We start from the raw sequence: 23,861 nt of genomic DNA on the forward strand, positions 1-23,861 counted from the left end.
GGTGTTATTACAGGGTACAGTGTTTAATAGTCACATGTACAGGGTTGCAGGTGTTATTACAGTGTTTAATAGTCACATGTACAGGGTAGCAGGTGTTATTACAGGGTACAGTGTTTAATAGTCACATGTACAGGGTTGCAGGTGTTATTACAGTGTTTAATAGTCACATGTACAGGGTTGCAGGTGTTATTACAGGGTACAGTGTTTAATAGTCACATGTACAGGGTTGCAGGTGTTATTACAGGGTGTGTTTAATAGTCACATGTACAGGGTTGCAGGTGTTATTACAGTGTTTAATAGTCACATGTACAGGGTTACAGGTGTTATTACAGTGTTTAATAGTCACATGTACAGGGTTACAGGTGTTATTACAGGGTACAGTGTTTAATAGTCACATGTACAGGGTTGCAGGTGTTATTACAGGGTACAGTGTTTAATAGTCACATGTACAGGGTTACAGGTGTTATTACAGGGTACAGTGTTTAATAGTCACATGTACAGGGATACAGGTGTTATTACAGTGTTTAATAGTCACATGTACAGGGTTACAGGTGTTATTACAGGGTACAGTGTTTAATAGTCACATGTACAGGGTTGCAGGTGTTATTACAGGGTACAGTGTTTAATAGTCACATGTACAGGGTTGCAGGTGTTATTACAGTGTTTAATAGTCACATGTACAGGGTTACAGGTGTTATTACAGGGTACAGTGTTTAATAGTCACATGTACAGGGTTGCAGGTGTTATTACAGGGCAGTGTTTAATAGTCACATGTACAGGGTTACAGGTGTTATTACAGGGTACAGTGTTTAATAGTCACATGTACAGGGTTACAGGTGTTATTACAGTGTGCAGTGTTTAATAGTCACATGTTCAGGGTTACAGGTATTATTACAGTGTTTAATAGTCACATGTACAGGGTTACAGGTGTTATTACAGTGTTATATAGTAACATGTACAGGGTTACAGGTGTTGTTACAGTGTTTAATAGTCACATGTACAGGGTTACAGGTGTTATTACAGTGTTATCTAGTCACACGTACAGGGTTACAGGTGTTATTACAGTGTTTAATAGTCACATGTACAGGGTTACAGGTGTTATTACAGTGTTTAATAGTCACATGTACAGGGTTACAGGTGTTATTACAGTGTTTAATAGTCACATGTACAGGGTTACAGGTGTTATTACAGTGTTTAATAGTCACATGTACAGGGTTACAGGTGTTATTACAGGGTACAGTGTTTAATAGTCACATGTTCAGGGTTACAGGTGTTATTACAGTGTTTAATAGTCACATCTACAGGGTTGCAGGTGTTATTACAGGGTACAGTGTTTAATAGTCACATGTACAGGGTTGCAGGTGTTATTACAGGGTACAGTGTTTAATAATCACATGTACAGGGTTGCAGGTGTTATTACAGTGTTTTATAGTCACGTACAGGGTTGCAGGTGTTATTACAGGGTACAGTGTTTAATAGTCACATGTTCAGGGTTACAGGTGTTATTACAGTGTTTAATAGTCACATGTACAGGGTTACAGGTGTTATTACAGTGTTTAATAGTCACATGTACAGGGTTACAGGTGTTATTACAGGGTACAGTGTTTAATAGTCACATGTACAGGGTTACAGGTGTTATTACAGTGTTTAATAGTCACATGTACAGTGTTGCAGGTGTTATTACAGTGTTTAATAGTCACATGTACAGGATTACAGGTGTTATTACAGGGTACAGTGTTTAATAGTCACATGTACAGGGTTGCAGGTGTTATTACAGTGTTTAATAGTCACATGTACAGGGTTACAGGTGTTATTACAGTGTTTAATAGTCACATGTACAGGGTTACAGGTGTTATTACAGTGTTTAATAGTCACATGTACAGGGTTACAGGTGTTATTACAGGGTTTAATAGTCACATGTTACAGGGTTACAGGTGTTACTACAGGGTACCGTGTTTAATAGTCACATGTACAGGGTTACAGGTGTTATTACAGGGTACCGTGTTTAATAGTCACATGTACAGGGTTACAGATGTTATTACAGTGTTTAATAGTCACATGTACAGGGTTACAGGTGTTATTACAGGGTACAGTGTTTAATAGTCACATGTACAGGGTTGCAGGTGTTATTACAGGGTACAGTGTTTAATAGTCACATGTACAGGGTTGCAGGTGTTATTACAGTGTTTAATAGTCACATGTACAGGGTTACAGGTGTTATTACAGGGTACAGTGTTTAATAGTCACATGTACAGGGTTGCAGGTGTTATTACAGGGTACAGTGTTTAATAGTCACATGTACAGGGTTGCAGGTGTTATTACAGTGTTTAATAGTCACATGTACAGGGTTACAGGTGTTATTACAGGGTACAGTGTTTAATAGTCACATGTACAGGGTTGCAGGTGTTATTACAGTGTTTAATAGTCACATGTACAGGGTTACAGGTGTTATTACAGGGTACAGTGTTTAATAGTCACATGTACAGGGTTACAGGTGTTATTACAGGGTACAGTGTTTAATAGTCACATGTACAGGGTTACAGGTGTTATTACAGTGTTTAATAGTCACATGTACAGGGTTACAGGTGTTATTACAGGGTACAGTGTTTAATAGTCACATGTACAGGGTTGCAGGTGTTATTACAGTGTTTAATAGTCACATGTACAGGGTTACAGGTGTTATTACAGGGTACAGTGTTTAATAGTCACATGTACAGGGTTACAGGTGTTATTACAGGGTACAGTGTTTAATAGTCACATGTACAGGGTTGCAGGTGTTATTACAGTGTTTAATAGTCACATGTACAGGGTTACAGGTGTTATTACAGGGTGTGTTTAATAGTCACATGTACAGGGTTGCAGGTGTTATTACAGTGTTTAATAGTCACATGTACAGGGTTACAGGTGTTATTACAGTGTTTAATAGTCACATGTACAGGGTTACAGGTGTTATTACAGTGTTTAATAGTCACATGTACAGGGTTACAGGTGTTATTACAGGGTTTAATAGTCACATGTTACAGGGTTACAGGTGTTACTTACAGGGCACCGTGTTTAATAGTCACATGTACAGGGTTACAGGTGTTATTACAGGGTGTGTTTAATAGTCACATGTACAGGGTTACAGATGTTATTACAGTGTTTAATAGTCACATGTACAGGGTTACAGGTGTTATTACAGGGTACAGTGTTTAATAGTCACATGTACAGGGTTGCAGGTGTTATTACAGGGTACAGTGTTTAATAGTCACATGTACAGGGTTGCAGGTGTTATTACAGTGTTTAATAGTCACATGTACAGGGTTACAGGTGTTATTACAGGGTACAGTGTTTAATAGTCACATGTACAGGGTTGGGTTGTTTAATAGTCACATGGGGTGCAGGTGTTATTACAGTGTTTAATAGTCACATGTACAGGGTTACAGGTGTTATTACAGGGTACAGTGTTTAATAGTCACATGTACAGGGTTGCAGGTGTTATTACAGGGTGTGTTTAATAGTCACATGTACAGGGTTACAGGTGTTATTACAGGGTACAGTGTTTAATAGTCACATGTACAGGGTTACAGGTGTTATTACAGGTGTTATTCACATGTTCAGGGTTACAGGTATTATTACAGTGTTTAATAGTCACATGTACAGGGTTACAGGTGTTATTACAGTGTTATATAGTCACATGTACAGGGTTACAGGTGTTATTACAGTGTTTAATAGTCACATGTACAGGGTTACAGGTGTTATTACAGTGTTATAATAGTCACATGTACAGGGTTACAGGTGTTATTACAGTGTTTAATAGTCACATGTACAGGGTTACAGGTGTTATTACAGTGTTTAATAGTCACATGTACAGGGTTACAGGTGTTATTACAGTGTTTAATAGTCACATGTACAGGGTTACAGGTGTTATTACAGTGTTTAATAGTCACATGTACAGGGTTACAGGTGTTATTACAGGGTACAGTGTTTAATAGTCACATGTACAGGGTTGCAGGTGTTATTACAGGGTGTTTTAATAGTCACATGTACAGGGTTGCAGGTGTTATTACAGTGTTTAATAGTCACATGTACAGGGTTACAGGTGTTATTACAGGGTACAGTGTTTAATAGTCACATGTACAGGGTTGCAGGTGTTATTACAGGCTACAGTGTTTAATAGTCACATGTACAGGGTTGCAGGTGTTATTACAGTGTTTAATAGTCACATGTACAGGGTTACAGGTGTTATTACAGGGTACAGTGTTTAATAGTCACATGTACAGGGTTGCAGGTGTTATTACAGGGTGTGTTTAATAGTCACATGTACAGGGTTACAGGTGTTATTACAGGGTGTGTTTAATAGTCACATGTACAGGGTTACAGGTGTTATTACAGTGTACAGTGTTTAATAGTCACATGTTCAGGGTTACAGGTATTTACAGTGTTTAATAGTCACATGTACAGGGTTACAGGTGTTATTACAGTGTTATATAGTCACATGTACAGGGTTACAGGTGTTATTACAGTGTTTAATAGTCACATGTACAGGGTTACAGGTGTTATTACAGTGTTATCTATTGTACAGGGTTACAGTGTTTAATAGTCACATGTACAGGGTTACAGGTGTTATTACAGTGTTTAATAGTCACATGTACAGGGTTACAGGTGTTATTACAGTGTTTAATAGTCACATGTACAGGGTTACAGGTGTTATTACAGTGTTTAATAGTCACATGTACAGGGTTACAGGTGTTATTACAGGGTACAGTGTTTAATAGTCACATCTTCAGGGTTACAGGTGTTATTACAGTGTTTAATAGTCACATCTACAGGGTTGCAGGTGTTATTACAGGGTACAGTGTTTAATAGTCACATGTACAGGGTTGCAGGTGTTATTACAGGGTACAGTGTTTAATAGTCACATGTACAGGGTTGCAGGTGTTATTACAGGGTACAGTGTTTAATAGTCACATGTACAGGGTTGCAGGTGTTATTACAGGGTACAGTGTTTAATAGTCACATGTACATGGTTGCAGGTGTTATTACAGTGTTTAATAGTCACATGTACAGGGTTACAGGTGTTATTACAGGGTACAGTGTTTAATAGTCACATGTACAGGGTTGCAGGTGTTATTACAGTGTTTAATAGTCACATGTACAGGTTTACAGGTGTTATTACAGGGTACAGTGTTTAATAGTCACATGTACAGGGTTACAGGTGTTATTACAGGGTACAGTGTTTAATAGTCACATGTACAGGGTTACAGGTGTTATTACAGTGTTTAATAGTCACATGTACAGGGTTACAGGTGTTATTACTGTGTTTAATAGTCACATGTACAGGGTTACAGGTGTTATTACAGGGTACAGTGTTTAATAGTCACATGTACAGGGTTACAGGTGTTATTACAGGGTACAGTGTTTAATAGTCACATGTACAGGGTTACAGGTGTTATTACAGGGTACTGTGTTTAATAGTCACATGTACAGGGTTACAGATGTTATTACAGTGTTTAATAGTAACATGTACAGGGTAGCAAGTGTTATTAGTGTTTTAATAGTCACATGTACAGGGTTGCAGGTGTTATTACAGTGTTTAATAGTCACATGTACAGGGTTGCAGGTGTTATTACAGGGTACAGTGTTTAATAGTCACATGTACAGGGTTACAGGTGTTATTACAGTGTTTAATAGTCACATGTACAGGGCAGGTGTTATTACAGTGTTTGATAGTCACATGTACAGGGTTGCAGGTGTTATTACAGTGTTTAATAGTCACATGTACAGGGTTGCAGGTGTTATTACAGTGTTTAATAGTCACATGTACAGGGTTGCAGGTGTTATTACAGTGTTTAATAGTCACATGTACAGGGTTACAGGTGTTATTACAGGGTACTGTGTTTAATAGTCACATGTACAGGGTAGCAAGTGTTATTAGTGTTTTAATAGTCACATGTACAGGGTTGCAGGTGTTATTACAGTGTTTTATAGTCACATGTACAGGGTTGCAGGTGTTATTACAGTGTTTAATAGTCACATGTACAGGGTTGCAGGTGTTATTACAGTGTTTTAATAGTCACATGTACAGGGTTGCAGGTGTTATTACAGTGTTTAATAGTCACATGTACAGGGTTATGTTATTACAGTGTTTAATAGTACAGTGTTTAATAGTCACATGTACAGGGTTGCAGGTGTTATTACAGGGTACAGTGTTTAATAGTCACATGTACAGGGTCAGGTGTTATTACAGGGTACAGTGTTTAATAGTCACATGTACAGGGTTGCAGGTGTTATTACAGTGTTTAATAGTCACATGTACAGGGTTGCAGGTGTTATTATACAGTGTTTAATAGTCACATGTACAGGGTTGCAGGTGTTATTACAGGGTACAGTGTTTAATAGTCACATGTAGGGTTGCAGGTGTTATTACAGTTTTAATAGTCACATGTACAGGGTTACAGGTGTTATTACAGTGTTTAATAGTCACATGTACAGGGTTACAGGTGTTATTACAGGGTACAGTGTTTAATAGTCACATGTACAGGGTTGCAGGTGTTATTACAGGGTACAGTGTTTAATAGTCACATGTACAGGGTTACAGGTGTTATTACAGGGTACAGTGTTTAATAGTCACATGTACAGGGTTGCAGGTGTTATTACAGTGTTTAATAGTCACATGTACAGGGTTACAGGTGTTATTACAGGGTACAGTGTTTAATAGTCACATGTACAGGGTTGCAGGTGTTATTACAGGGTACAGTGTTTAATAGTCACATGTACAGGGTTGCAGGTGTTATTACAGTGTTTAATAGTAACATGTACAGGGTTAGCAGGTGTTATTACAGGGTACAGTGTTTAATAGTCACATGTACAGGGTTGCAGGTGTTATTACAGTGTTTAATAGTCACATGTACAGGGTTGCAGGTGTTATTACAGGGTGTGTTTAATAGTCACATGTACAGGGTTGCAGGTGTTATTACAGGGTACAGTGTTTAATAGTCACATGTACAGGGTTGCAGGTGTTATTACAGTGTTTAATAGTCACATGTACAGGGTTACAGGTGTTATTACAGTGTTTAATAGTCACATGTACAGGGTTACAGGTGTTATTACAGGGTGTGTTTAATAGTCACATGTACAGGGTTACAGGTGTTATTACAGGGTACAGTGTTTAATAGTCACATGTACAGGGTTGCAGGTGTTATTACAGGGTACAGTGTTTAATAGTCACATGTACAGGGTTACAGGTGTTATTACAGTGTTTAATAGTCACATGTACAGGGTTACAGGTGTTATTACAGGGTACAGTGTTTAATAGTCACATGTACAGGGTTGCAGGTGTTATTACAGGGTACAGTGTTTAATAGTCACATGTACAGGGTTGCAGGTGTTATTACAGTGTTTAATAGTCACATGTACAGGGTAGCAGGTGTTATTACAGGGTACAGTGTTTAATAGTCACATGTACAGGGTTGCAGGTGTTATTACAGGGTACAGTGTTTAATATTCACATGTACAGGGTTACAGGTGTTATTACAGGGTACAGTGTTTAATAGTCACATGTACAGGGTTACAGGTGTTATTACAGGGTACAGTGGTTAATAGTCACATGTACAGGGTTACAGGTGTTATTACAGTGTTTAATAGTCACATGTACAGGGTTACAGGTGTTATTACAGTGTTATATAGTAACATGTACAGGGTTACAGGTGTTATTACAGTGTTTAATAGTCACATGTACAGGGTTACAGGTGTTATTACAGTGTTTCTAGTCACATGTACAGGGTTACAGGTGTTATTACAGTGTTTAATAGTGTACAGGGTTACAGGTGTTATTACAGTGTTTAATAGTCACATGTACAGGGTTACAGGTGTTATTACAGTGTTTAATAGTCACATGTACAGGGTTACAGGTGTTATTACAGTGTTTAATAGTCACATGTACAGGGTTACAGGTGTTATTACAGGGTACAGTGTTTAATAGTCACATGTACAGGGTTACAGGTGTTATTACAGTGTTTAATAGTCACATCTACAGGGTTGCAGGTGTTATTACAGGGTACAGTGTTTAATAGTCACATGTACAGGGTTGCAGGTGTTATTACAGGGTACAGTGTTTAATATCACATGTACAGGGTTGCAGGTGTTATTACAGTGTTTTATAGTCACGTACAGGGTTGCAGGTGTTATTACAGGGTACAGTGTTTAATAGTCACATGTACAGGGTTACAGGTGTTATTACAGTGTTTAATAGTCACATGTACAGGGTTACAGGTGTTATTACAGTGTTTAATAGTCACATGTACAGGGTTACAGGTGTTATTACAGGGTACAGTGTTTAATAGTCACATGTACAGGGTTACAGGTGTTATTACAGTGTTTAATAGTCACATGTACAGGGTTACAGGTGTTATTACAGTGTTTAATAGTCACATGTACAGGGTTACAGGTGTTATTACAGGGTACAGTGTTTAATAGTCACATGTACAGGGTTGCAGGTGTTATTACAGTGTTTAATAGTCACATGTACAGGGTTACAGGTGTTATTACAGTGTTTAATAGTCACATGTACAGGGTTACAGGTGTTATTACAGTGTTTAATAGTCACATGTACAGGGTTACAGGTGTTATTACAGGGTTTAATAGTCACATGTACAGGGTTACAGGTGTTATTACAGGGTACCGTGTTTAATAGTCACATGTACAGGGTTACAGGTGTTATTACAGGGTACCGTGTTTAATAGTCACATGTACAGGGTTACAGATGTTATTACAGTGTTTAATAGTCACATGTACAGGGTTACAGGTGTTATTACAGGGTACAGTGTTTAATAGTCACATGTACAGGGTTGCAGGTGTTATTACAGGGTTATTACAGTACAGTGTTTAATAGTCACATGTACAGGGTTGCAGGTGTTATTACAGTGTTTAATAGTCACATGTACAGGGTTACAGGTGTTATTACAGGGTACAGTGTTTAATAGTCACATGTACAGGGTTGCAGGTGTTATTACAGGGTACAGTGTTTAATAGTCACATGTACAGGGTTGCAGGTGTTATTACAGTGTTTAATAGTCACATGTACAGGGTTACAGGTGTTATTACAGGGTACAGTGTTTAATAGTCACATGTACAGGGTTGCAGGTGTTATTACAGTGTTTAATAGTCACATGTACAGGGTTACAGGTGTTATTACAGGGTACAGTGTTTAATAGTCACATGTACAGGGTTACAGGTGTTATTACAGGGTACAGTGTTTAATAGTCACATGTACAGGGTTACAGGTGTTATTACAGTGTTTAATAGTCACATGTACAGGGTTACAGGTGTTATTACAGGGTACAGTGTTTAATAGTCACATGTACAGGGTTGCAGGTGTTATTACAGTGTTTAATAGTCACATGTACAGGGTTACAGGTGTTATTACAGGGTACAGTGTTTAATAGTCACATGTACAGGGTTACAGGTGTTATTACAGGGTACAGTGTTTAATAGTCACATGTACAGGGTTGCAGGTGTTATTACAGTGTTTAATAGTCACATGTACAGGGTTACAGGTGTTAATGTTTAGTCACATGTACAGGGTTGCAGGTGTTATTACAGTGTTTAATAGTCACATGTACAGGGTTACAGGTGTTATTACAGTGTTTAATAGTCACATGTACAGGGTTACAGGTGTTATTACAGTGTTTAATAGTCACATGTACAGGGTTACAGGTGTTATTACAGGGTTTAATAGTCACATGTTACAGGGTTACAGGTGTTACACAGGGTACCGTGTTTAATAGTCACATGTACAGGGTTACAGGTGTTATTACAGGGTACAGTGTTTAATAGTCACATGTACAGGGTTACAGATGTTATTACAGTGTTTAATAGTCACATGTACAGGGTTACAGGTGTTATTACAGGGTACAGTGTTTAATAGTCACATGTACAGGGTTGCAGGTGTTATTACAGGGTACAGTGTTTAATAGTCACATGTACAGGGTTGCAGGTGTTATTACAGTGTTTAATAGTCACATGTACAGGGTTACAGGTGTTATTACAGGGTACAGTGTTTAATAGTCACATGTACAGGGTTGCAGGTGTTATTACAGGGTACAGTGTTTAATAGTCACATGTACAGGGTTGCAGGTGTTATTACAGTGTTTAATAGTCACATGTACAGGGTTACAGGTGTTATTACAGGGTACAGTGTTTAATAGTCACATGTACAGGGTTGCAGGTGTTATTACAGGGTGTTTTAATAGTCACATGTACAGGGTTACAGGTGTTATTACAGGGTGTGTTTAATAGTCACATGTACAGGGTTACAGGTGTTATTACAGTGTACAGTGTTTAATAGTCACATGTTCAGGGGGTTACAGGTATTATTACAGTGTTTAATAGTCACATGTACAGGGTTACAGGTGTTATTACAGTGTTTATAGTCACATGTACAGGGTTACAGGTGTTATTACAGTGTTTAATAGTCACATGTACAGGGTTACAGGTGTTATTACAGTGTTATCTAGTCACATGTACAGGGTTACAGGTGTTATTACAGTGTTTAATAGTCACATGTACAGGGTTACAGGTGTTTATTACATAGTCACATGTACAGGGTTACAGGTGTTATTACAGTGTTTAATAGTCACATGTACAGGGTTACAGGTGTTATTACAGTGTTTAATAGTCACATGTACAGGGTTACAGGTGTTATTACAGGGTTACAGTGTTTAATAGTCACATGTACAGGGTTGCAGGTGTTATTACAGGGTACAGTGTTTAATAGTCACATGTACAGGGTTGCAGGTGTTATTACAGTGTTTAATAGTCACATGTACAGGGTTACAGGTGTTATTACAGGGTACAGTGTTTAATAGTCACATGTACAGGGTTGCAGGTGTTATTACAGGCTACAGTGTTTAATAGTCACATGTACAGGGTTGCAGGTGTTATTACAGTGTTTAATAGTCACATGTACAGGGTTACAGGTGTTATTACAGGGTACAGTGTTTAATAGTCACATGTACAGGGTTGCAGGTGTTATTACAGGGTAGTGTTTAATAGTCACATGTACAGGGTTACAGGTGTTATTACAGGGTACAGTGTTTAATAGTCACATGTACAGGGTTACAGGTGTTATTACAGTGTACAGTGTTTAATAGTCACATGTTCAGGGTTACAGGTATTATTACAGTGTTTAATAGTCACATGTACAGGGTTACAGGTGTTATTACAGTGTTATATAGTCACATGTACAGGGTTACAGGTGTTATTACAGTGTTTAATAGTCACATGTACAGGGTTACAGGTGTTATTACAGTGTTATCTAGTCACATGTACAGGGTTACAGGTGTTATTACAGTGTTTAATAGTCACATGTACAGGGTTACAGGTGTTATTACAGTGTTTAATAGTACATGTACAGGGTTACAGGTGTTATTACAGTGTTTAATAGTCACATGTACAGGGTTACAGGTGTTATTACAGTGTTTAATAGTCACATGTACAGGGTTACAGGTTTATTACAGGGTACAGTGTTTAGTCACACATGTACAGGGTTACAGGTGTTATTACAGTGTTTAATAGTCACATCTACAGGGTTGCAGGTGTTATTACAGGGTACAGTGTTTAATAGTCACATGTACAGGGTTGCAGGTGTTATTACAGGGTACAGTGTTTAGTCACATGTACAGGGTCAGGTGTTATTACAGTGTTTTATAGTCACGGGGTTGCAGGTGTTATTACAGGGTGTGTTAATAGTCACATGTACAGGGTTGCAGGTGTTATTACAGTGTTTAATAGTCACATGTACAGGGTTACAGGTGTTATTACAGGGTACAGTGTTTAATAGTCACATGTACAGGGTTGCAGGTGTTATTACAGTGTTTAATAGTCACATGTACAGGGTTGCAGGTGTTATTACAGGGTACAGTGTTTAATAGTCACATGTACAGGGTTACAGGTGTTATTACAGGTGTGTTTAATAGTCACATGTACAGGGTTACAGGTGTTATTACAGTGTTTAATAGTCACATGTACAGGGTTACAGGTGTTATTACAGTGTTTAATAGTCACATGTACAGGGTTGCAGGTGTTATTACAGGGTACAGTGTTTAATATTCACATGTACAGGGTTACAGGTGTTATTACAGGGTACAGTGTTTAATAGTCACATGTACAGGGTTACAGGTGTTATTACAGGGTACTGTGTTTAATAGTCACATGTACAGGGTTACAGATGTTATTACAGTGTTTTATAGTCACATGTACAGGGTTGCAGGTGTTATTACAGTGTTTTATAGTCACATGTACAGGGTTGCAGGTGTTATTACAGTGTTTAATAGTCACATGTACAGGGTTGCAGGTGTTATTACAGGGTACAGTGTTTAATAGTCACATGTACAGGGTTACAGGTGTTATTACAGTGTTTAATAGTCACATGTACAGGGTTGCAGGTGTTATTACAGTGTTTGATAGTCACATGTACAGGGTTGCAGGTGTTATTACAGTGTTTAATAGTCACATGTACAGGGTTGCAGGTGTTATTACAGTGTTTAATAGTCACATGTACAGGGTTGCAGGTGTTATTACAGTGTTTAATAGTCACATGTACAGGGTTACAGGTGTTATTACAGGGTACTGTGTTTAATAGTCACATGTACAGGGTTGCAGGTGTTATTAGTGTTTTATTACATGTACAGGGTTGCAGGTGTTATTACAGTTTTAATAGTCACATGTACAGGGTTGCAGGTGTTATTACAGTGTTTAATAGTCACATGTACAGGGTTGCAGGTGTTATTACAGGGTACAGTGTTTAATAGTCACATGTACAGGATAGCAGGTGTTATTACAGTGTAATTGTCACATGTACAGGGTTGCAGGTGTTATTACAGGGTACAGTGTTTAATAGTCAGATGTACAGGGTTACAGGTGTTATTACAGTGTTTAATAGTCATATGTACAGGGTTACAGGTGTTATTACAGGGTACAGTGTTTAATAGTCACATGTACAGGGTTACAGGTGTTATTACAGGGTACAGTGTTTAATAGTCACATGTACAGGGTTGCAGGTGTTATTACAGGGTACAGTGTTTAATAGTCACATGTACAGGGTTGCAGGTGTTATTACAGTGTTTAATAGTCACATGTACAGGGTTACAGGTGTTATTACAGGGTACAGTGTTTAATAGTCACATGTACAGGGTTGCAGGTGTTATTACAGGGTGTGTTTAATAGTCACATGTACAGGGTTGCAGGTGTTATTACAGGGTTACAGAGTGTTTAATAGTAACATGTACAGGGTTGCATGTTACACATGTACAGGGTTGCAGGTGTTATTACAGTGTTTAATAGTCACATGTACAGGGTTGCAGGTGTTATGACAGGGTACAGTGTTTAATAGTCACATGTACAGGGTTACAGGTGTTATTACAGTGTTTAATAGTCACATGTACAGGGTTGCAGGTGTTATTACAGTGTTTAATAGTCACATGTACAGGGTTGCAGGTGTTATTACAGTGTTTAATAGTCACATGTACAGGGTTGCAGGTGTTATTACAGTGTTTAATAGTCACATGTACAGGGTTGCAGGTGTTATTACAGTGTTTAATAGTCACATGTACAGGGTTACAGGTGTTATTACAGGGTACAGTGTTTAATAGTCACATGTACAGGGTTACAGATGTTATTACAGTGTTTAATAGTCACATGTACAGGGTTGCAGGTGTTATTACAGTGTTTTATAGTCACATGTACAGGGTTGCAGGTGTTATTACAGTGTTTAATAGTCACATGTACAGGGTTGCAGGTGTTATTACAGGGTACAGTGTTTAATAGTCACATGTACAGGGTTGCAGGTGTTATTACAGGGTACAGTGTTTAATAGTCACATGTACAGGGTTGCAGGTGTTATTACAGTGTTTAATAGTCACATGTACAGGGTTACAGGTGTTATTACAGGGTACAGTGTTTAATAGTCACATGTACAGGGTTGCAGGTGTTATTACAGTGTTTAATAGTCACATGTACAGGGTTACAGGTGTTATTACAGGGTACAGTTTTAATAGTCACATGTACAGGGTTGCAGGTGTTATTACAGTGTTTTAATAGTCACATTACAGGGTTACAGTGTTACATGTTTAGTCACATGTACAGGGTTACAGGTGTTTACAGTGTTTAATAGTCACATGTACAGGGTTGCAGGTGTTATTACAGGGTACAGTGTTTAATAGTCACATGTACAGGGTTACAGGGTTATTACAGTGTTTAATAGTAACATGTACAGGGTAGCAGTGTTATTAGTTTTTAATAGTCACATGTACAGGGTTGCAGGTGTTATTACAGTGTTTAATAGTCACATGTACAGGGTTGCAGGTGTTATTACAGGGTACAGTGTTTAATAGTCACATGTACAGGGTTACAGGTTATTACAGTGTTTAATAGTACAGTACAGGGTACAGTGTTATTAATAGTCACATGTACAGGGTTGCAGGTGTTATTACAGTGTTTTAATAGTCACATGTACAGGGTTGCAGGTGTTATTACAGTGTTTAATAGTCACATGTACAGGGTTGCAGGTGTTATTACAGGGTACAGTGTTTAATAGTCACATGTACAGGGTTGCAGGTGTTATTACAGGGTACAGTGTTTAATAGTCACATGTACAGGGTTGCAGGTGTTATTACAGTGTTTAATAGTCACATGTACAGGGTTACAGTGTTATTACAGTTTTTAATAGTCACATGTACAGGGTTGCAGGTGTTATTACAGGGTACAGTGTTTAATAGTCACATGTACAGGGTTACAGGTGTTATTACAGTGTTTAATAGTCACATGTACAGGGTTGCAGGTGTTATTACAGTGTTTAATAGTCACATGTACAGGGTTACAGGTGTTATTACAGGGTACAGTGTTTAATAGTCACATGTACAGGGTTACAGGTGTTTTATTCACATGTACAGGGTGTGTTAATAGTCAATAGTCACATGTACAGGGTTGCAGGTGTTATTACAGTGTTTAATAGTCACATGTACAGGGTAGCAGGTTATTACAGTTTTTAATAGTCACATGTACAGGGTTGCAGGTGTTATTACAGTGTTTAATAGTCACATGTACAGGGTTGCAGGTGTTATTACAGGGTGTGTTTAATAGTCACATGTACAGGGTTACAGGTGTTATTACAGTGTTTAATAGTCACATGTACAGGGTTGCAGGTGTTATTACAGTGTTTGATAGTCACATGTACAGGGTTGCAGGTGTTATTACAGTGTTTAATAGTCACATGTACAGGGTTGCAGGTGTTATTACAGTGTTTAATAGTCACATGTACAGGGTGCAGGTGTTATTATAATAGTCACATGTACAGGGTTACAGGTGTTATTACAGGGTGTGTTTAATAGTCACATGTACAGGGTTACAGGTGTTATTACAGTGTTTAATAGTCACATGTACAGGGTAGTTTATTACAGTGTTTAATAGTCACATGTACAGGGTTGCAGGTGTTATTACAGTGTTTAATAGTCACATGTACAGGGTTGCAGGTGTTATTACAGGGTACAGTGTTTAATATTCACATGTACAGGGTTACAGGTGTTATTACAGGGTACAGTGTTTAATAGTCACATGTACAGGGTTACAGGTGTTATTACAGGGTACAGTGGTTAATAGTCACATGTACAGGGTTACAGGTGTTATTACAGTGTTTAATAGTCACATGTACAGGGTTGCAGGTGTTATTACAGTGTTTGATAGTCACATGTACAGGGTTGCAGGTGTTATTACAGTGTTTAATAGTCACATGTACAGGGTTGCAGGTGTTATGACAGTGTTTAATAGTCACATGTACAGGGTTGCAGGTGTTATTACAGTGTTTAATAGTCACATGTACAGGGTTGCAGGTGTTATTACAGTGTTTAATAGTCACATGTACAGGGTTACAGGTGTTATTACAGTGTTTAATAGTAACATGTACAGGGTTACAGTTATTAGTGTTTTAATAGTCACATGTACAGGGTTGCAGGTGTTATTACAGTGTTTAATAGTCACATGTACAGGGTTGCAGGTGTTATTACAGGGTACAGTGTTTAATAGTCACATGTACAGGGTTGCAGGTGTTATTACAGGGTGTGTTTAATAGTCACATGTACAGGGTTGCAGGTGTTATTACAGTGTTTAATAGTCACATGTACAGGGTTGCAGGTGTTATTACAGGGTACAGTGTTTAATAGTCACATGTACAGGGTTGCAGGTGTTATTACAGGGTGTTTAATAGTCACATGTACAGGGTTGCAGGTGTTATTACAGTGTTTAATAGTCACATGTACAGGGTTGCAGGTGTTATTACAGGGTACAGTGTTTAATAGTCACATGTACAGGGTTACAGGTGTTATTACAGTGTTTAATAGTCACATGTACAGGGTTACAGGTGTTATTACAGTGTTTAATAGTCACATGTACAGGGTTACAGGTGTTATTACAGTACAGTTTTAATAGTCACATGTACAGGGTTGCAGGTGTTATTACAGGGTACAGTGTTTAATAGTCACATGTACAGGGTTGCAGGTGTTATTACAGTGTTTAATAGTCACATGTACAGGGTAGCAGGTTATTAGGTTTTAATAGTCACATGTACAGGGTTGCAGGTGTTATTACAGTGTTTAATAGTCACATGTACAGGGTTGCAGGTGTTATTACAGGGTACAGTGTTTAATAGTCACATGTACAGGGTTGCAGGTGTTATTACAGTGTTTAATAGTCACATGTACAGGGTTGCAGGTGTTATTACAGTGTTTAATAGTCACATGTACAGGGTTGCAGGTGTTATTACAGTGTTTAATAGTCACATGTACAGGGTTGCAGGTGTTATTACAGTGTTTAATAGTCACATGTACAGGGTAGCAGGTGTTATTACAGGGTACAGTGTTTAATAGTCACATGTACAGGGTTACAGGTGTTATTACAGTGTTTAATAGTCACATGTACAGGGTTGCAGGTGTTATTACAGGGTACAGTGTTTAATAGTCACATGTACAGGGTTGCAGGTGTTAATACAGGGTACAGTGTTTAATAGTCACATGTACAGGGTTGCAGGTGTTATTACAGTGTTTAATAGTCACATGTACAGGGTAGCAGGTGTTATTACAGGGTACAGTGTTTAATATTCACATGTACAGGGTTACAGGTGTTATTACAGTGTTTAATAGTCACATGTACAGGGTTACAGGTGTTATTACAGTGTTTTAGTCACATGTACAGGGTTGCAGGTGTTATTACAGTGTTTAATAGTCACATGTACAGGGTTGCAGGTGTTATTACAGTGTTTAATAGTCACATGTACAGGGTTACAGGTGTTATTACAGTGTTTAATAGTCACATGTACAGGGTTGCAGGTGTTATTACAGGGTTGTTTAATAGTCACATGTACAGGGTTGCAGGTGTTATTACAGGGTACAGTGTTTAATAGTCACATGTACAGGGTTGCAGGTGTTATTACAGTGTTTAATAGTCACATGTACAGGGTTGCAGGTGTTATTACAGTGTTTAATAGTCACATGTACAGGGTCACAGTGTTTAATAGTCACATGGGGTTACAGGTGTTATTACAGGGTACAGTGTTTAATAGTCACATGTACAGGGTTACAGATGTTATTACAGTGTTTAATAGTAACATGTACAGGGTAGCAGTGTTTTAATAGTCACATGTACAGGGTTGCAGGTGTTATTACAGTGTTTTATAGTCACATGTACAGGGTTACAGGTGTTATTACAGTGTTTAATAGTCACATGTACAGGGTTGCAGGTGTTATTACAGGGTACAGTGTTTAATAGTCACATGTACAGGGTTGCAGGTGTTATTACAGGGTACAGTGTTTAATAGTCACATGTACAGGGTTGCAGGTGTTATTACAGTGTTTAATAGTCACATGTACAGTGTTTAATAGTCACATGTACAGGGTTGCAGGTGTTATTACAGTGTTTAATAGTCACATGTACAGGGTTGCAGGTTTAATGTCACATGTACAGGGTTGCAGGTGTTATTACAGTGTTTAATAGTCACATGTACAGGGTTGCAGGTGTTATTACAGTGTTTAATAGTCACATGTACAGGGTTACAGATGTTATTACAGTGTTTAATAGTAACATGTACAGGGTAGCAACTGTGTTTTAATAGTCACATGTACAGGGTTGCAGGTGTTATTACAGTGTTTAATAGTCACATGTACAGGGTTGCAGGTGTTATTACAGGGTACAGTGTTTAATAGTCACATGTACAGGGTTGCAGGTGTTATTACAGGGTACAGTGTTTAATAGTCACATGTACAGGGTTGCAGGTGTTATTACAGTGTTTAATAGTCACATGTACAGGGTTGCAGGTGTTATTACAGGGTACAGTGTTTAATAGTCACATGTACAGGGTTGCAGGTGTTATTACAGGGTACAGTGTTTAATAGTCACATGTACAGGGTTGCAGGTGTTATTACAGTGTTTAATAGTCACATGTACAGGGTAGCAGGTGTTATTACAGGGTACAGTGTTTAATAGTCACATGTACAGGGTTACAGGTGTTATTACAGTGTTTAATAGTCACATGTACAGGGTTACAGGTGTTATTACAGTGTTTAATAGTCACATGTACAGGGTTGCAGGTGTTATTACAGGGTACAGTGTTTAATAGTCACATGTACAGGGTTGCAGGTGTTATTACAGTGTTTAATAGTCACATGTACAGGGTTGCAGGTGTTATTACAGGGTACAGTGTTTAATAGTCACATGTACAGGGTTGCAGGTGTTATTACAGTGTTTAATAGTCACATGTACAGGGTTGCAGGTGTTATTACAGTGTTTTAATAGTCACATGTACAGGGTTGCAGGTGTTATTACAGTGTTTAATAGTCACATGTACAGGGTTGCAGGTGTTATTACAGGGTGTGTTTAATAGTCACATGTACAGGGTTAAATAGTCACATGTACAGGGTTGCAGGTGTTATTACAGTGTTTAATAGTCACATGTACAGGGTTGCAGGTGTTATTACAGTGTTTAATAGTCACATGTACAGGGTTGCAGGTGTTATTACAGGGTACAGTGTTTAATAGTCACATGTACAGGGTTGCAGGTGTTATTACAGGGTACAGTGTTTAATAGTCACATGTACAGGGTTGCAGGTGTTATTACAGTGTTTAATAGTTAATAGTCACATGTACAGGTTGCAGGTGTTATTACAGGGTGTGTTTAATAGTCACATGTACAGGGTTGCAGGTGTTATTACAGGGTACAGTGTTTAATAGTCACATGTACAGGGTTGCAGGTGTTATTACAGTGTTTAATAGTCACATGTACAGGGTAGCAGGTGTTATTACAGGGTACAGTGTTTAATAGTCACATGTACAGGGTTACAGGTGTTATTACAGTGTTTAATAGTCACATGTACAGGGTTACAGGTGTTATTACAGTGTTTAATAGTCACATGTACAGGGTTACAGGTGTTATTACAGGGTACAGTGTTTAATAGTCACATGTACAGGGTTACAGGTGTTATTACAGGGTACAGTGTTTAATAGTCACATGTACAGGGTTGCAGGTGTTATTACAGGGTACAGTGTTTAATAGTCACATGTACAGGGTTACAGGTGTTATTACAGTGTGTCACATGTACAGGGTAGCAGTGTTATTAGTGTTTTAGTCACATGTACAGGGTTGCAGGTGTTATTACAGTGTTTAATAGTCACATGTACAGGGTTGCAGGTGTTATTACAGGGTACAGTGTTTAATAGTCACATGTACAGGGTTACAGGTGTTATTACAGTGTTTAATAGTCACATGTACAGGGTTGCAGGTGTTATTACAGTGTTTATAGTCACATGTACAGGGTTGCAGGTGTTATTACAGTGTTTAATAGTCACATGTACAGGGTTGCAGGTGTTATTACAGTGTTTAATAGTCACATGTACAGGGTTGCAGGTGTTATTACAGTGTTTAATAGTCACATGTACAGGGTTACAGGTGTTATTACAGGGTACTGTGTTTAATAGTCACATGTACAGGGTTACAGATGTTATTACAGTGTTTAATAGTAACATGTACAGGGTAGGTGTTATTAGTGTTATTAGTCACATGTACAGGGTTTGTTATTATGTTTTAGTCACATGTACAGGGTTGCAGGTGTTATTACAGTGTTTAATAGTCACATGTACAGGGTTGCAGGTGTTATTACAGTGTTTAATAGTCACATGTACAGGGTTGCAGGTGTTATTACAGGGTACAGTGTTTAATAGTCACATGTACAGGGTTGCAGGTGTTATTACAGGGTGTGTTTAATAGTCACATGTACAGGGTTGCAGGTGTTATTACAGTGTTTAATAGTCACATGTACAGGGTAGCAGGTGTTATTACAGGGTACAGTGTTTAATAGTCACATGTACAGGGTTGCAGGTGTTATTACAGTGTTTTATAGTCACATGTACAGGGTTGCAGGTGTTATTACAGTGTTTAATAGTCACATGTACAGGGTTGCAGGTGTTATTACAGGGTACAGTGTTTAATAGTCACATGTACAGGGTTGCAGGTGTTATTACAGGGTACAGTGTTTAATAGTCACATGTACAGGGTTGCAGGTGTTATTACAGTGTTTAATAGTCACATGTACAGGGTAGCAGGTGTTATTACAGGGTACAGTGTTTAATAGTCACATGTACAGGGTTACAGGTGTTATTACAGTGTTTAATAGTCACATGTACAGGGTTGCAGGTGTTATTACAGTGTTTGATAGTCACCTGTACAGGGTTACAGGTGTTATTACAGTGTTTAATAGTCACATGTACAGGGTTGCAGGTGTTATTACAGTGTTTGATAGTCACCTGTACAGGGTTACAGGTGTTATTACAGTGTTTAATAGTCACATGTACAGGGTTGCAGGTGTTATTACAGGGTACAGTGTTTAATAGTCACATGTACAGGGTTGCAGGTGTTATTACAGGGTACAGTGTTTAATAGTCACATGTACAGGGTTGCAGGTGTTATTATAGTGTTTAATAGTCACATGTACAGGGTTACAGGTGTTATTATAGTGTTTAATAGTCACATGTACAGGGTTACAGGTGTTATTACAGTGTTTAATAGTCACATGTACAGGGTTACAGGTGTTATTACAGGGTACAGTGTTTAATAGTCACATGTACAGGGTTACAGGTGTTATTACAGGGTACAGTGGTTAATAGTCACATGTACAGGGTTACAGGTGTTATTACAGTGTTTAATAGTCACATGTACAGGGTTGCAGGTGTTATTACAGTGTTTGATAGTCACATGTACAGGGTTGCAGGTGTTATTACAGTGTTTAATAGTCACATGTACAGGGTTGCAGGTGTTATTACAGTGTTTAATAGTCACATGTACAGGGTTGCAGGTGTTATTACAGTGTTTAATAGTCACATGTACAGGGTTGCAGGTGTTATTACAGTGTTTAATAGTCACATGTACAGGGTTACAGATGTTATTACAGTGTTTAATAGTAACATGTACAGGGTTTGTTATTGTACAGGGTTGCAGGTGTTATTACAGTGTTTAATAGTCACATGTACAGGGTTGCAGGTGTTATTACAGGGTATGTTTAATAGTCACATGTACAGGGTTGCAGGTGTTATTACAGGGTACAGTGTTTAATAGTCACATGTACAGGGTTGCAGGTGTTATTACAGTGTTTAATAGTCACATGTACAGGGTTGCAGGTGTTATTACAGGGTACAGTGTTTAATAGTCACATGTACAGGGTTGCAGGTGTTATTACAGGGTGTGTTTAATAGTCACATGTACAGGGTTGCAGGTGTTATTACAGTGTTTAATAGTCACATGTACAGGGTTACAGGTGTTATTAGGGTGTGTTTAATAGTCACATGTACAGGGTTGCAGGTGTTATTACAGTGTTTAATAGTCACATGTACAGGGTTGCAGGTGTTATTACAGGGTACAGTGTTTAATAGTCACATGTACAGGGTTGCAGGTGTTATGACAGGGTACAGTGTTTAATAGTCACATGTACAGGGTTACAGGTGTTATTACAGTGTTTAATAGTCACATGTACAGGGTTGCAGGTGTTATCACAGTGTTTAATAGTCACATGTACAGGGTTGCAGGTGTTATTACAGTGTTTAATAGTCACATGTACAGGGTTGCAGGTGTTATTACAGTGTTTAATAGTCACATGTACAGGGTTACAGGTGTTATTACAGGGTACAGTGTTTAATAGTCACATGTACAGGGTTACAGGTGTTATTACAGGGTACTGTAACAGTGTTTAATAGTCACATGTACAGGGTAGCAGGTGTTATTACAGGGTACAGTGTTTAATAGTCACATGTACAGGGTTACAGGTGTTATTACAGTGTTTAATAGTCACATGTACAGTGTTGCAGGTGTTATTCACATGTTTACAGGTACAGGGTTGCAGTGTTATTACAGGGTACAGTGTTTAATAGTCACATGTACAGGGTTGCAGGTGTTATTACAGTGTTTAATAGTCACATGTACAGGGTTGCAGGTGTTATTACAGTGTTTAATAGTCACATGTACAGGGTTGCAGGTGTTATTACAGGGTACAGTGTTTAATAGTCACATGTACAGGGTTGCAGGTGTTATTACAGTGTTTAATAGTCACATGTACAGGGTTGCAGGTGTTATTACAGGGTACAGTGTTTAATAGTCACATGTACAGGGTTGCAGGTGTTATTACAGGGTACAGTGTTTAATAGTCACATGTACAGGGTTACAGGTGTTATTACAGTGTTTAATAGTCACATGTACAGGGTTACAGGTGTTATTACAGGGTAGTGTTTAATAGTCACATGTACAGGGTTACAGGTGTTATTACAGTGTTTTATAGTCACATGTACAGGGTTATTACAGGTGTTATTACAGGGTTGCAGGTGTTATTACAGTGTCATAGTCATGTACAGGGTTGCAGGTGTTATTACAGTGTTTAATAGTCACATGTACAGGGTTGCAGGTGTTATTACAGGGTACAGTGTTTAATAGTCACATGTACAGGGTTGCAGGTGTTATTACAGGGTACAGTGTTTAATAGTCACATGTACAGGGTTGCAGGTGTTATTACAGTGTTTAATAGTCACATGTACAGGGTTGCAGGTGTTATTACAGTGTTTAATAGTCACATGTACAGGGTTGCAGGTGTTATTACAGGGTACAGTGTTTAATAGTCACATGTACAGGGTTGCAGGTGTTATTACAGTGTTTAATAGTCACATGTACAGGGTTGCAGGTGTTATTACAGTGTTTGATAGTCACATGTACAGGGTTACAGGTGTTATTACAGGGTGTGTTTAATAGTCACATGTACAGGGTTGCAGGTGTTATTACAGTGTTTTAATAGTCACATGTACAGGGTTGCAGGTGTTATTACAGTGTTTTTAATAGTCACATGTACAGGGTTGCAGGTGTTATTACAGTGTTTAATAGTCACATGTACAGGGTTGCAGGTGTTATTACAGTGTTTAATAGTCACATGTACAGGGTTGCAGGTGTTATTACAGGGTGTTTAATAGTCACATGTACAGGGTTAGCAGGTGTTATTACAGTGTTTTAATAGTCACATGTACAGGGTTGCAGGTGTTATTACAGTGTTTAATAGTCACATGTACAGGGGGGCAGGTGTTATTACAGGGTACAGTGTTTAATAGTCACATGTACAGGGTTACAGGTGTTATTACAGGGTACAGTGTTTAATAGTCACATGTACTGGGTTGCAGGTGTTATTACAGGGTACAGTGTTTAATAGTCACATGTACTGGGTTGCAGGTGTTATTACAGGGTACAGTGTTTAATAGTCACATGTACAGGGTTGCAGGTGTTATTACAGGGTACAGTGTTTAATAGTCACATG

This window comes from Oncorhynchus tshawytscha, linkage group LG02 (assembly GCF_018296145.1).
Source record: "Oncorhynchus tshawytscha isolate Ot180627B linkage group LG02, Otsh_v2.0, whole genome shotgun sequence".
NCBI lineage: Eukaryota > Metazoa > Chordata > Actinopteri > Salmoniformes > Salmonidae > Oncorhynchus > Oncorhynchus tshawytscha.